Source organism: Pinus tabuliformis, chromosome X, assembly GCF_031772625.1.
Source record: "Pinus tabuliformis cultivar Carrire ecotype Pingquan chromosome X, CPIR1, whole genome shotgun sequence".
In the NCBI taxonomy this organism is placed as follows: domain Eukaryota; kingdom Viridiplantae; phylum Streptophyta; class Pinopsida; order Pinales; family Pinaceae; genus Pinus; species Pinus tabuliformis.
Genome location: NC_142308.1, coordinates 86,129,306 through 86,143,145, shown reverse-complemented (window position 1 = coordinate 86,143,145; position 13,840 = coordinate 86,129,306). Strand labels below are relative to the sequence as shown.

The 13,840-nt window shown below is 36.9% G+C and overlaps 1 pseudogene; it reads right to left on the bottom strand.

Moving 5' to 3' along the window:
• Positions 1–10,719, bottom strand: part of LOC149138498 (mitochondrial dicarboxylate/tricarboxylate transporter DTC-like) — a 40,775-nt pseudogene extending 30,056 nt beyond the window's left edge.
• Positions 10,720–13,840: the final 3,121 nt, after the last annotated feature.

Here is a 13,840-nt window from a genome sequence, read left to right as displayed (position 1 = left end):
ACCTTTCATATTCTTAGGGTCCACCGAGTCTTTTACAACCATGGTCTCGTAAACCATCATTGATAGATTCCACTTTTATATTAATTAAATTCCTATTTTATATGAATAAGTGTGCTTTTGAGGGGGGCTTATACCTTACTTTCTAGGATGGAAAGAACACTTCACTTCCCTTGTTATATGTTTAGTTTAGTTCTCACTCTATTTCAACATACTTAACTATGTTTATGGCACTACTAACTTTTTGGCTAGCTAACTCAATTCTTGGGCTACTTAACTAAAACTACAAGGGAGTTTATTTTTGGTTTTCATGTACATGCAATAAATAAGAAAACCTAGTTGCCATCGTTCCTCTCTCCAAGTGAGTGTTACAAATATGTACGCAGGGCATTAAATGAAATACAAGAAATTTCATTGGTCTCTTGACTACTTAAATTGAATTGGTCTCTTTGCCTCTTTGATCTAAATAGTGGTCTCTTATTCTCTCTTCTTTCTCTTTTGTTTCAAGCTTTCAATTCTTAGCATTGCTTATTTTTCATAGCTATTATTGTGATCAAAATATAATAGAATCATCCCTCCAAGTTAATGGATTGTTTGTTTTCCATGTTTAGATTGTCATTAATGTTTCATGAGAAACCACCATTAGCTTACACACACCCCATAGTTAAAATGGAAATTACTTTTGAAACATGCTTTGAAAAAAATATTTGAAAGTTGAAACAAATAGCCCTAATCCAAAAAATCATCAAATTTTATTTATGTGGATGATTAAAAGAAATTAATTAAATTGAAGCATGAGTGATACCTCCACTCAATGAGCTTTGCAAACATATAATTTTGGCCTATGATCTACTATTTGTGAATGATTTTTGTGTTGTGTAAAAGAGAGAACATGATTTCAAACAAATGGTTCAATGCTTAGCTTCAAAGAAAATTTTGTCTCTTTTATAACTTGTGAAGTACCAACTATCTCGCTAGTAAAGAGACGTTAACTGCCCACTTTCAAACTTGCACGCCTTGAAATTGGATTATGATAGTTCATTGAATTCATAATCCCGAAAATCCCATAAGAGGTTTATTCTAGAGGTAAAAGAACTTACTTTTGTCGCGACCAAAATTTTAATGAGAAAACATTTTTAATAAGATTCCAAACCATGTTTTACATGATGCTCTACCTAAATTGAAATTTTCTAGCTTATCTAAAATCTATATTATGTAGACTTTTAGGATGCTAATTAAAATTACCATTATTCATCTAAAATCAAGAAATTTTAATATGTGAAAATAGACCACTAAACTCTAGATCAAACTTAAATACCATCAAAGGTTTATGCAAAAATACAAAGAAAAAATCTCAAACTTCTTAAGAAAAGAGAACAATCCTTTGAAGTGAGCCTTGAATAAAAAATCTTAATCATTACTCATGTACAATTAGCAAAAACATCATTAAATGAGTGTCATTATGGATGCCAATCTGTTATGAAACCAGCTCAAGAAAAGATAGAAAAGATAGATCAACGCCTTAGAATTCAGCCTCTTCGAGGGGGCAACCTCCTTTACATTACATAAATGAACAATTCTTGGATGATACAAATGACAAAACCTCCTTTCTATATATAGGAGTCTAAGGAGTCACAATATAATCCAGCCGACCTAACAATAATAATATAAAGCCACAAAAATAACAATAGAGGGATTCTATGGGGCACAGAAATAACAATATGGGGGTAATAGGGGCACAACAATATAAATAAGGGGTATAACTACAATAGTAATGGGGTAATCACTAGTATTATAGGGACCCAACATGCCCCTCTCCTTCAAAAAAGTGTTGTCCTCAACGCTTGAGTAGTTCTGGATACTTCTGCATAAAATTCTCATCCTCCCATGTGGAATCTTCAGCGGATAAGTTCTTCCACTTGATAAGATACTCTGAAATTGATCGATTTCGTAGCTGTCGAGTTCTTGTTTCTGTGACTGCTTCCGGTTCCAATATAATTTTTCCTTCCTCGTCAAGTTCTGGCAATATTGTTTGAATTGGGAGCTTGTCACCTATAACCTTCTTTAAACATGAAACATGGAAAACTGGGTGCAATCGAGAAGCTGCAGGAAGCTCCAATTTGTATGCCATAGTACCAATCTTTTGCAACACCTTGTACGGACCATAATACTTTGGTGATAATTTATTATCCTTCTTAGCTTGCTTTAGGGACATTTGCTTATATGGTTGTAGCCGTAGGAATACCCAATCACCTACATCAAAACTTCTTTCACTGCGATGTTGATCTGCCTGTTGTTTCATTCTATTTTGTGCCAACACGAGGTTATCCTTTAAGAGTTGGAGGACTTGTTGTTGATGTTCGATGTGATGTTCCACTGCCTGAACCTTAGAATTTTCTCTTAAATATGATGTGATGGATGGTGGTTGATACCCATAAAGTGCCATAAATGGGGTCATTTTTGTTGCTGTATGGAAGGAAGTGTTATACCACCATTCAGCCAGAGGCAACCATTTGACCCATTGTGTCTGTTTATCAGATACAAAGCAACGAAGATATCCTTCCAAACATTTGTTTACTATCTCAGTTTGCCCATCAGATTGAGGATGATAAGATGAGCTATGAGCTAACTGAGTACCAAGACAAGAAAATAATTCTGTCCAAAAATTTCCAGTGAAAATGGGATCTCTGTCACTTACAATAATCTTTGGGTTTCCATGTAGCTTTTGAACTGTTTCCATAAATGCAGTAGAAACTGTACTGGCTTTAAATGGATGTGATAATGCACAAAAGTGTGCATACTTGGTAAGTCTGTCAACTACCACCATGATGACACTCTTTCCCTCAGACTTGGGTAAACCTGTGATAAAATCCATTGAAACCTCCTCCCAACGTTGGCTTGGAATGGATAAAGGTTGTAATAGACCTGGTGTCTTAATTGTTTCAACTTTATTTTGTTGGCAAACCAAACATTCCGCCACAAACTTTTGAATATCTGATTTAAGGCCATCCCAAAAAAATTCCTTCTTAACCCTGTGGTAAGTTTTTAAAAATCCTGAGTGCCCTCCTAAGGGAGAAGTGTGCAATTCCATAAGAATCTTTTGTTTTAGCTGGGAATTCTTACAGAGGTATAAGCGATCTTTGTACCATAACGAATCATTTTTCCAGCTAAATGTATCAGAAGTACTGGAATCTTGTTGTAGCTTTCGAATAAGTGCCCACACTTCTTCGTCATTCTTCCATTCCTCCCTTGCTTCGTTTATCCAATCTGGTTGGATAATAGAAATGGCACACAACAATGCTTCCACATCCTCATCCTTTCTTGAGAGTGCATCTGCCACCACATTTTGCTTCCCTTTTTTGTAGATGATTTCAAAGTCATAACCCAACATCTTTGTGACCCACTTTTGTTGCTCTTCAGAGGATAATCTTTGTTCTAAAAAGTATTTAAGGCTATCATGATCCGTTTTTACCTTGAAGTGTCTTCCCATTAGGTAGGGTCGCCATTTCTTAAGTGCATGGAGTATTGCCAACATTTCCTTCTCATAAATAGCTTTGCTTAAAAACTTTCCCTTGATTGGACGACTTTCAAAAGCAATGGGTCTTTCATCTTGCATTAGAACAGCACCAATTCCATTTCCTGAAGCATCACATTCCACAATAAAGGTTTTTGTGAAGTCCGGTGTAGCTAAGACCGGTGCTTGGCACATTGCCTCTTTAAGATGTTCAAAGGCCTTTGTTGCTTCCGAAGTCCATGAAAATGAATCTTTCTTCAATAATGTTGTTAGAGGTGCTGCTATTCTCCCATAATTCTTAACAAACTTGCGATAATACCCTGTCAACCCAAGAAATCCTCGCAGATGCTTTATGGATGTGGGGATTTTCCATTCCTTAATGGCTTTAATTTTGCTAGGGTCTACCTTAACTCCTTCATGAGATACAATATGACCCAAATATTCCACCTCCTGGACTCCAAAGAAACATTTGGATCTTTTTGCATATAATTGTTTCTCCTCCAATAGTTGTAGCACCCTGTCAACATGTTCAACATGATCCTTCCAAGACTTGCTGTAGATTAGTATATCATCAAAAAATACTAACACAAATTTTCTAAGGAATGGTTTGAAAATTGAATTCATCAAACCTTGAAATGTTGAAGGTGCATTGGTAAGGCCAAAAGGCATGACCAAAAATTCATAATGACCCTCATGAGTTCTAAATGCTGTTTTCGGAATGTCTTCAATCTTCATTCTGATTTGATGATATCCCGAACGAAGATCCAACTTGGTGAAGTAAATTGATCCATGCAATTCATCCAGTAATTCATCAATGACAGGAATGGGGAACTTATCTTTAATAGTGAGCTTGTTGAGCTCCCTATAATCTGGACACATGCGCCATGATCCATCCTTCTTGTGCACCAATACTACTGGAGCTGAGAAAGAACTTTGACTCGGTTGAATTATACCAGCCTCTAGCATTTCTGCAACCATACGTTCAATTTCACTTTTTTGGACATAGGGATATCTGTACGGCCTGATGTTTGGAGGAACACTTCCTGGAATCAGATGAATAGCATGATCATGATCACGCATAGGTGGGAGACCTTTGGGAGTCTCAAATACCTTGGAATGATTGTCCAGGACTTTTTGGAGATCTGGAGAAATAGATGATTCCAATGTGGAAACATCTAGCGAACATAATTGTGCAATTACACCTCTTTGCTCCTTTTTTAGAAGCTTTGTCATGCCATTAGAGCTGATTATCTTTCCTGGTTTCCCTGCAATACCCCTTAATTCAACTTCCTTTCCTTCCACAGAAAATTTCATGAAAAGTTCTTGAAAATTAAAAGCTATTGTACCCAAGGATTGTAGCCATTGGACTCCTAGTACAACATCAGCACCTCCCATTGGAATGGAAAGCATTGGGCTAGTCAATACATATTCTCCCATGGATAGCTTGATATTATGGCACTTTCCAGAACAATTTATTGTTCCTCCATTTGCAATCATCACTTGACACTCTGGTGCTGGATATAGGAAGCAATTCAATTCTTTTGCTACCCTACAATGAATAAAATTGTGGGTGCTTCCTGAATCAATCAACACTATTACCTTTTTCTTCTTGATTTGTCCTTCTATCTTGATGGTTTGAGGAGTGGTAATTCCCGCCAATGCATTACAAGATATGGTCGGATTTATTTGTTCTTCATCTAGGCTTTGTTCCTGGAATATATCCTCTTCTTTTGACCTTTCTTGCTCCTTTTCTTCTTCCTCTTCACAATCTATGTAGAATAATTTCTTCTCAGCACACTTATGACCTTTTGTGTATTTGCTATCACAATTGTAACAAAGCCCTTTTGCTCTTTTTTCTTCCAATTGTTGTGGTGTCAACCTTGTAGGTTGTGGAAGACTATGGGCAACAACACTTCCGTCTTTATAGTTGTGAGTGGTATGCTTCCTAGTTGCCATAATTTTGCTTTCCATTTTTCTTGCTAACCTGAATGCCTTCTCTAATGAATCAGGTTCCCAAAGGCACACATCATGTTGGATATTATCCTTTAAAGACCCTATGAACACATCAATCCTATGCTCCTCTGGAATATCTTTTACCCTTATGTTCAATTTTTGGAACTCCTCAATGTGCTCCATTATTGAACCCTTTTGTTTGAGACTTATCAATTGGCTAAAAAAAGTGTTGCTTTTTGTATCCTCATAATGTGCTATCAATTCTTCCGTAAAAATTGCCCAAGTGATAAATTGTTTACGAGAACAAAGCCATTGATACCATACAAACTGATTTGGTTCCAAATATAAAGTTGCCATACGTACCTTTTGTGTGTTTTGCACATTATTGAGATCGAAGAATTGCTCCATCTGTAATATCCATGTGGCGGGATCCTTGCCATCAAACTTCCTCATATCGATTTTTGGAACATGGTGAGTCTTCGATCCAACATTAGAGTCTATGGAATCATGATTAACATTTCTTTTGTTCTCATCATGAGTTTCCTTTACTACCCTTTCACCATTAGTGACGATTTCTTGTAGCAACTTATTCATATTTATCTTCAATTCGTCCATGTCTGTCTTCAAATCTATCTTCAAGTCATCCATCTTAGCTTCCACACCTTTCTTTAAACCATCCATCTTAGCTTCTACATCTTTCTTTAGACCATCCATCTTAGATTCTGTTAGCTTTTGTGCAAGGGACATTTGTTGCACTTGTTCTTGTAATTTTGATATATCATGTAGCATTTCTTCCTCTTCTTCATGAGTCATGCTAGAGCTTTCAGGTTCCTTACTAGGTGTTTGCATTTTCTTTCCTTGGGGCATCAGTTACCGATAATAATGCTTTACTATGCCCTTTGAATTCCTTCAAACCAAGCTTATGCAAAAATAAAAAAAAAAACTACACACCTTTTTTCACTTTGTAGAAGCCTGATATTGAATCTGATGTATCTCTGTAATTTCGGATCATCCAATTCTGAAATTTCTACCTGTAGTAGCCTTCTGTGTCCTCTTTCCAATGCCACAAGTCTGAGCCAAATTGGATTCTCCAAGGAAGAGTTATGTGAAATCTCCCACAGTGACTTGCTTTTAGACTGGTTCAGTAGAGCGAACTTGTACGACGTGCCACGAGTCACTGTTTCAACTTTGAATCTGAAACACACATACAAGAAACTACAGTCCGTCCTCTTTCTGTACCTTTTTACGAAATTTCAATCCGATCCTCAGAGAGAGAGTTATGACGATTTTCCCCAGGTCACCTGTTTTGAATGTAATTCAGGAGTCTGCAAAAAGGCCAACTTCCTCAGATCATATCTCCGAAAATATCGCGCGAAAAGCTCTGAAATTCGGACCCAAGGTTCAACGCCAATTCTTCTCAAATGGGTTTTTTTTGCGACTTCTGAAACATCACAGAAAAAAAATTATAGCGAAAATGCCACGATGACCTGTTTGGAGCAGCGAAACCCTAGAATCCAAAGCTCTGATACCAAATGTTATGAAACCAGCTCAAGAAAAGATAGAAAAGATAGATCAACGCCTTAGAATTCAGCCTCTTCGAGGGGGCAACCTTTTTTACATTACATAAATGAACAATTCTTGGATGATACAAATGACAAAACCTCCTTTCTATATATAGGAGTCTAAGGAGTCACAATATAATCCAGCCGACCTAACAATAATAATATAAAGCCACAAAAATAACAATAGAGGGATTCTATGGGGCACAGAAATAACAATATGGGGGTAATAGGGGCACAACAATATAAATAGGGGGTATAACTACAATAGTAATGGGGTAATCACTAGTATTATAGGGACCCAACACAATCCATCATGGGTCACTACTAGCTTCAACCAATAAGTCAAAATAGAAATTAGTGCTCAAACAAGAGGCTCATTCTTAAAAAATAGTGGACGACTAACAAAATACTGAAGCATAAAGAATCACCCAAGGAAGCATGGCACATCATCCCTCACAATGTTGAACTAGGTGGTTGTTGATGATGGCAAAAGTATGGAGATATAGTTGAAGATGATGATAATGTTAAATAACCATGAGAGAAACACTCCAATGTGGCTAGCTCCAAGCTCTATAAAACAAGGCTAGTCCGAAAAGTAAACCCTAGTAACATTCTAAGAAGAATATTTGCAAAAAGGGTCACTACTCAAAGTGCAAAATAGATATACCAAAAATAAAAGCCATGACAAAAATTACAAACAAAGTGTAAAGAATAATATGTCTTTAACAACTTGATCCATATGCTAAGGAGGCAATCCCAATTAAAAATAGAAACAATACAACCCATGTGAAAAATAAATAATGCTATGATTTATAAAATGCAACCACAAAAGGAAACTTGCTCCTCCTTCATAGGTTCTAATATAGAACTTGTTAAAGGCATGGTTGGAAGATAGGGAATTCCCCTCCAAGCACTTAGTAGAATATCTTTGGGAGGATTGGAAGAAGGGCGAGTTCAAATGGATATTTTGCCTCTTTTTCTCTTTTTCATGGGTGAATTTGATAGCTGCAATTACTCTTAAAAACTCATGGTGTAAACTTTGAAGAAGGGCACTCGTGCTCCAATAAGAAGAGATAAGCTAAGGCTTTTCCCTCCTTACTTCTCACTGGAATCATCATTCATTCCATGGTTGTTTTTATCCAGTTTTGTTCTATTTGACTATTTTTTCATTGTTGTGAGGTGCAAGCACTCCTATTCATTTTTTATATTGAAAAGACAATTCGTTAAAGCATACCATTAATAATCCCTCTTCATCACATTCAAACCCTCAAATAAAACAACTTACAAATAATTTTTGATATTGAAAAAACGATTCATTAAAACATACCATTAATAATCCCCTTCATCACATTCTAACCCTCCATAAAATAACTTACAAGTAATTTTTTTTAAAGTAAAAAAAAAAAAAAAACGCTATAAAGTTAAAATTAAAATTGTGATTTTAACTTTCATGTTTAAATAAATTTAAATTTCATAAAATAAACAACAACAAAAATTTAAATCCATCCATCATTATGGTCAATAAAATAAGATCTATATTCTATTTAATAATAATTAAAAAAAATTGAAATAACAATGCAAAAATACCTCCATGAACTTAAATAATGGATTACATTGAGGAAAACCAATCTATTAATCATTCGTGAATAAAGCAATTCCCTTTTATTTATTTGAATAAAGTTGTAAACGTCTTTAGCTCACGACACCATAAATAATTGCATAAAGTAGTTTAAGACCTAATTCGCAAATATAACTGTGAATTGACAACTGGCCATAAACAAAATTAAATATAAAATCTACATTCAATTTTGGTTACTTTACACCACCGTTTGCACAGAAAAAACCATACAGAATATATTTCGTGGATGGTTTGCACAGGAAAAACCATGCATATATTATATTTGGTGGATGGTTGCTTCGTAATTCAATTCCCTGCGCTTTATTCGCATGTAATAATTCATCCTCCTCCTAACATTATAAAATAATGCTGAAAGTATTATACTTACTTCACGCTATAAGTGAGTTGACAAGTGACCATAAACAAACATTTATCGCAGCTTTTGGTTCATATCCACATTCGACAGCTGACCAGAAACAAAAATTTATTGGATCTGTAGGTTTAGATTGAACATTTGTTTTATTAGTCCCTGCCATCTGGCAATGGCTAGGGACTATAGTAATCGGATTGACGATATTTAACATTAATTCACGATGTTTATACACTGAGTGTGCGGCTTATGCAACCAGTTGCGTATGTTAACTATATGGTAGTTTGTTTCATCATCTTATTTGGCCTCTTCCCGAGGAGAAGAGGCCAAAAGCATATGTTATTTTCGACTTGCGTTGTTTTCATTATTTGGGAAGTGGAGATTAATGCTAGCATTAAAGGACTATTACAATCGAATTGCATTGAGATCTGAGGCGTATGTATACCCAACAAGAAATTTAACCAAAGTTTTCTGTACACCTTCATCCTGGTTTCCACTGCCACCGCCTTGTAACTGCCACCTACACCTTTCAAGACGGTGACACAAACACTACAACTACGGTGGTGCCACAAATACTGCAATGGAAATAGGAAGTATGGCTTATAAAAAGCACTATCTCTGCTAAAAATTGCAACGCTTTGTAGTCAACTTTTCTGCAATTTCACCTTGTGCCCTGATTGCTTCTATGTTGCAGATCACAGGCGTGCTAGCCGTGGATCCAGATGCTCCAGATATCGCCGTCTCCTGCTGTCGATGAGATGCAGACCATCCATGCTTAGCGGCTTCGTTGAGAAGTTCGAAGAGCATCATGTCGTCCGAATCGTTTTCCTTCAGAGACAGCACTGAAATTTCAGGATTCCACCAGCAGATTCCTTCGTTGGCATCATGAATAGATGAGGTAGATGAGGCAGCTGGTTGCAACTCGTCATATTTTAGATGATCAGATCCTGCCGCATTAATGAAATGAGCCCATACGTCTTCTAAAAGCCTTTGATGTTTGCAGTTGTTGTTGCATTAGGAGCCTTTGAGACTCTGTAGGCTCAGCCGAAAATCTGTAATGGAGGATTTTCTTCATTTTAAAACATTCTGAATATCTCTAAAATGCATAAAATACATGAAATAATGCAGAAAATTCACTTCCTTCTAGCAATATTGCAGTCAAATTAGTTTATCGAGGTCTAAATTCACTTCATTGTAGCAATATTGCGTCTAATTAGTAGGGAGGTCAAAATATTAACGAGATTTGCTTTTGAAATGATAAGAATTATCAGCGAAAAAATTACCAGAAGACTAACAACCCTAACCCATTTAGCAAACATACAGATTTTATATCTAAGTGAAAACCAATCTTTTTCCTCAATGCCCTTTCTCAGCAAGATTTTGGCATATCGCTGGATAACAGAAATTATTAAGCACAAAGAACAAATTACCAAACCAAATTGTTGCCGCAATTCTTCTACTATTGTGCAAAGATCCCTGCAATTCTTCTATTGTTGTAGAAAGAGCCCTGTCACAGAGATCAATATCAAGAATTAATGGATCTTGAAAAACATTTCTCTTTGAAAAAAATAATAGTGTTGCTTTGACAGTTTTCTAAAGGAGGTGAAATCTTGCAGGTGGCAATAGAGGGCTCAAGTGTATGACATAGCGCTGGCACCTGTTACATGTAAACAGAAGCGGCGGCAGGTAGGCATACATTAGCCATGGACAATCAATATAATTCAGCGAATTTATCTCTTCATGGTTCAGTTTTTTAAACCTATATATTTACATTTTTCCCTCATGCTTTTGATTGGGATTCTGAATTTAGAGATAAAGACCCATACCTTCATGAGCAAGATCTAGATCTATCTCGAGAGCTTGAAGCAGAGCCTGTTGAAGCACACGTTTATCCAGGACCAGTAGCTTCAGTCTCCATTCTGACCTTAGTTTTAGACATTGAAGTTAGAAAACTCGACATCCTCAAGTTCATTCGTCTTAACAGAATTTGTGAAACTGAGCATGTTCCAATATTATATGCAAGTAGGTTATCTCTCATGGCCTTCATCGAATGTGACAGAGAAGCCTCCCAATCTGGACATTTGGTATGCATGCACCCCAGATTCGGAAGAAGGCATTTGATATGCATGCAGGTTATCTGTCATGGCATGATAGATACGTCACTGTGTTGAGGCTTTTTTATAAAATAGGGGTAGCAGTGACCGTTTCATGCCGTTGATATATTGTTGGTTAGATGTAACATGGCTCGCCGTGTGTAATCCGATACTTGCCACTTGTTTGGCCAATATAAATATTTACTATTAGGGTTGTGGTCCAATGGTCACTGTAACGGCTCCAATGCGCCACCATTTAAAAAAGGAAATTAGTTGCGCAAGTTACTGACTTTCTGATATGAATGGATTTCATTATTATTTAGTGGAAACCTTTCCCACTTTTTAAATTAGTTGCGCAAGTTACTGACTTTCTGGTATGAATGGATTTCACAGAGCTGATTGAACATTTGCACTTTATATTTTTTGGATGAAGGTACAGCCACACTGATTCTAATTTTCTATTTAAGGTTGCGGGCTTTCTCCTTTTGGTATGAATTCGAGGTTGGAAAATTAGTCCCATACTGATTAGGTGATGACTGAAGAGGTTTTGGATATGGCGAACCAGCCTAGATGGGTTAATGCAATTGTTAGCCTTGTGTTGCCTCTATTGGCGTGACTTTCTTTCAGCCCTCAATGTCACCTAAACCCCTCTACGCCTATTCTCCACATCTTTACAATGTCCATGACTGCGAGATGTTCATCTGCAATTAACGAACGACATATTTCCATGGTATATAGATAATACCTATCTTTGCCAGAGTCAATAAATGTAGAGCAGCATCTAGAAGAAGAGAATGCTGATATCAGTCATTTCCCTACATTCTTCCAACAACAGACAATAATTGCAAAGAATGTTGCCACCATTGTCATACTTGGCAAGGGAATTTTCGTACAGAGATTAAGGAACTGAAATTGAAAAATATCTATTTAGAATACTTTGATGAATTTTCGACAGGTCTTGGATATTCCTCACACGGAGGCCGTGTTCTTTGCTCGGTCAATTGAAGACCTTAACAGACTCATAGAAGACACCGAACTTTTACTTATGAAGACCAACCACACCATTACTTGGTTCTTGTAATCACTCAATTCTTCTTATAAAGATGTTGTTACTCGTCCTTTAGGACATCAAAAATATCAAAGAAAATTTCAATGAGAGCATCAACACTAGGGAACACTTCAAAAAAACCATGCACGTTTGTGCCAAAACTATTTATGATACTTGTTTACCAAATGTTGCTTAAGTGCTGACACCCCCAACATATTGTAGACACAAGATATATAGTCATACCTTGGAAAATATGAATCCGACATCAGCTCATCAGGTTGAACTTCTTACTCATATTCAATCCTCTTGAAGAGAGTTAACTAGTAAGGGCGGCAAAGTAAATGGAAAACAATTAGGTGTAGAAAATAGGTTATTTTCTTTATTCTGATTCCAATCTAGTTAAGTGATTATCACTGATTACTCAACATTTTCAATGTAGATTCATGAGGATAGCATTTATCAATGTCATATTGCGCGCCAAGTATATGAAACCGAAATCGAAATTAGAGGATCAGGAATGTCATTTAGGCACAACTTCCAGCACAGAAAGGCAAAATACTTTGGTACTAAAGTATACATCTATAGAAGCACTGGGCTTATTTGATTGTATTCAGAATACAAGTGGTTGGAGGTTGTTTTACTATGAAAAATGATGTTGATATCTCAACCGAGAAGATATTTCGATCACTGGGATTCACTGGTTTACTTGATTGCTTTTACTTTTTCTGAACATTGTGTTTTTTTGTGCGGGCCAAAATAAGAAAATAGACTGTGGCGATTTTCTCTGCGCGAGTAACCTTCAACCAACTAGGTAGGCCTCTAGGCTCCGTTGGAGGACAGTCGTCGACGTTCCTCCTGAAGATTTTCTGATGGTTGATGGCGTCTGCGAGGGCAACATTTCTTCGCAAGCATCTCTCTGCGGGACTGCATTCTTGGCAAGCATGCAGAACAACTGTTCCTCTAAGGGCATTAAATTGCACTGTACTATTCCTGTTGGAGAGGTAAATCCCCTCTACGGACAGAGGCGATCCCACTAGCCCAAAATGGGTCTAGCAACAATCAATTCACGCTACTATGCAAGTTCCTAGTTGCATACTGAAAGTGGATTACGAGAACCAACCTGGAGTCCAACGCTAATGTCGAAGAAGAGTTGATACTCCCATTCCCTTGCTCCGGCAGGTCACAATCCTTGCAATCCCCGCGTATGGATACCTGCACATGCAAAGAACGAAACGAGAACAAGCATAAAATCCACTAAAATACAACTATATTTCAGTCAGAAAGGAAATAGATCAAACATTATCATAATGAACAGTAAGATCGGAACCATAATAGTAGTCGTTTATTAATGAATAATGAACAAAGAAAGATACAACCAAGGTTCTGACGTTGAACCTCTCCTCTGGCTGGGCGAGCAGCTATATATGTCTTGCAATAGACCTTCTCTCTCTCAGACTTCCGGCAGCATAACCTCCCTATGCTTCAAGACTCTTACTATCACTCAAGACAAGCGTTATCACGACTAGCATTACTGAAAGACTAGCTTGTCAAATGCATGAGGACAGACTTTTATAGATGGAGAAGGGAGGAAGATACAATGCATCAGGACACCCATTGTGGACTGGCATTATCTCCGAAAAGCCGTTGTGGATAGATGTCAAGGATAGATGATGACTCTCAACCTC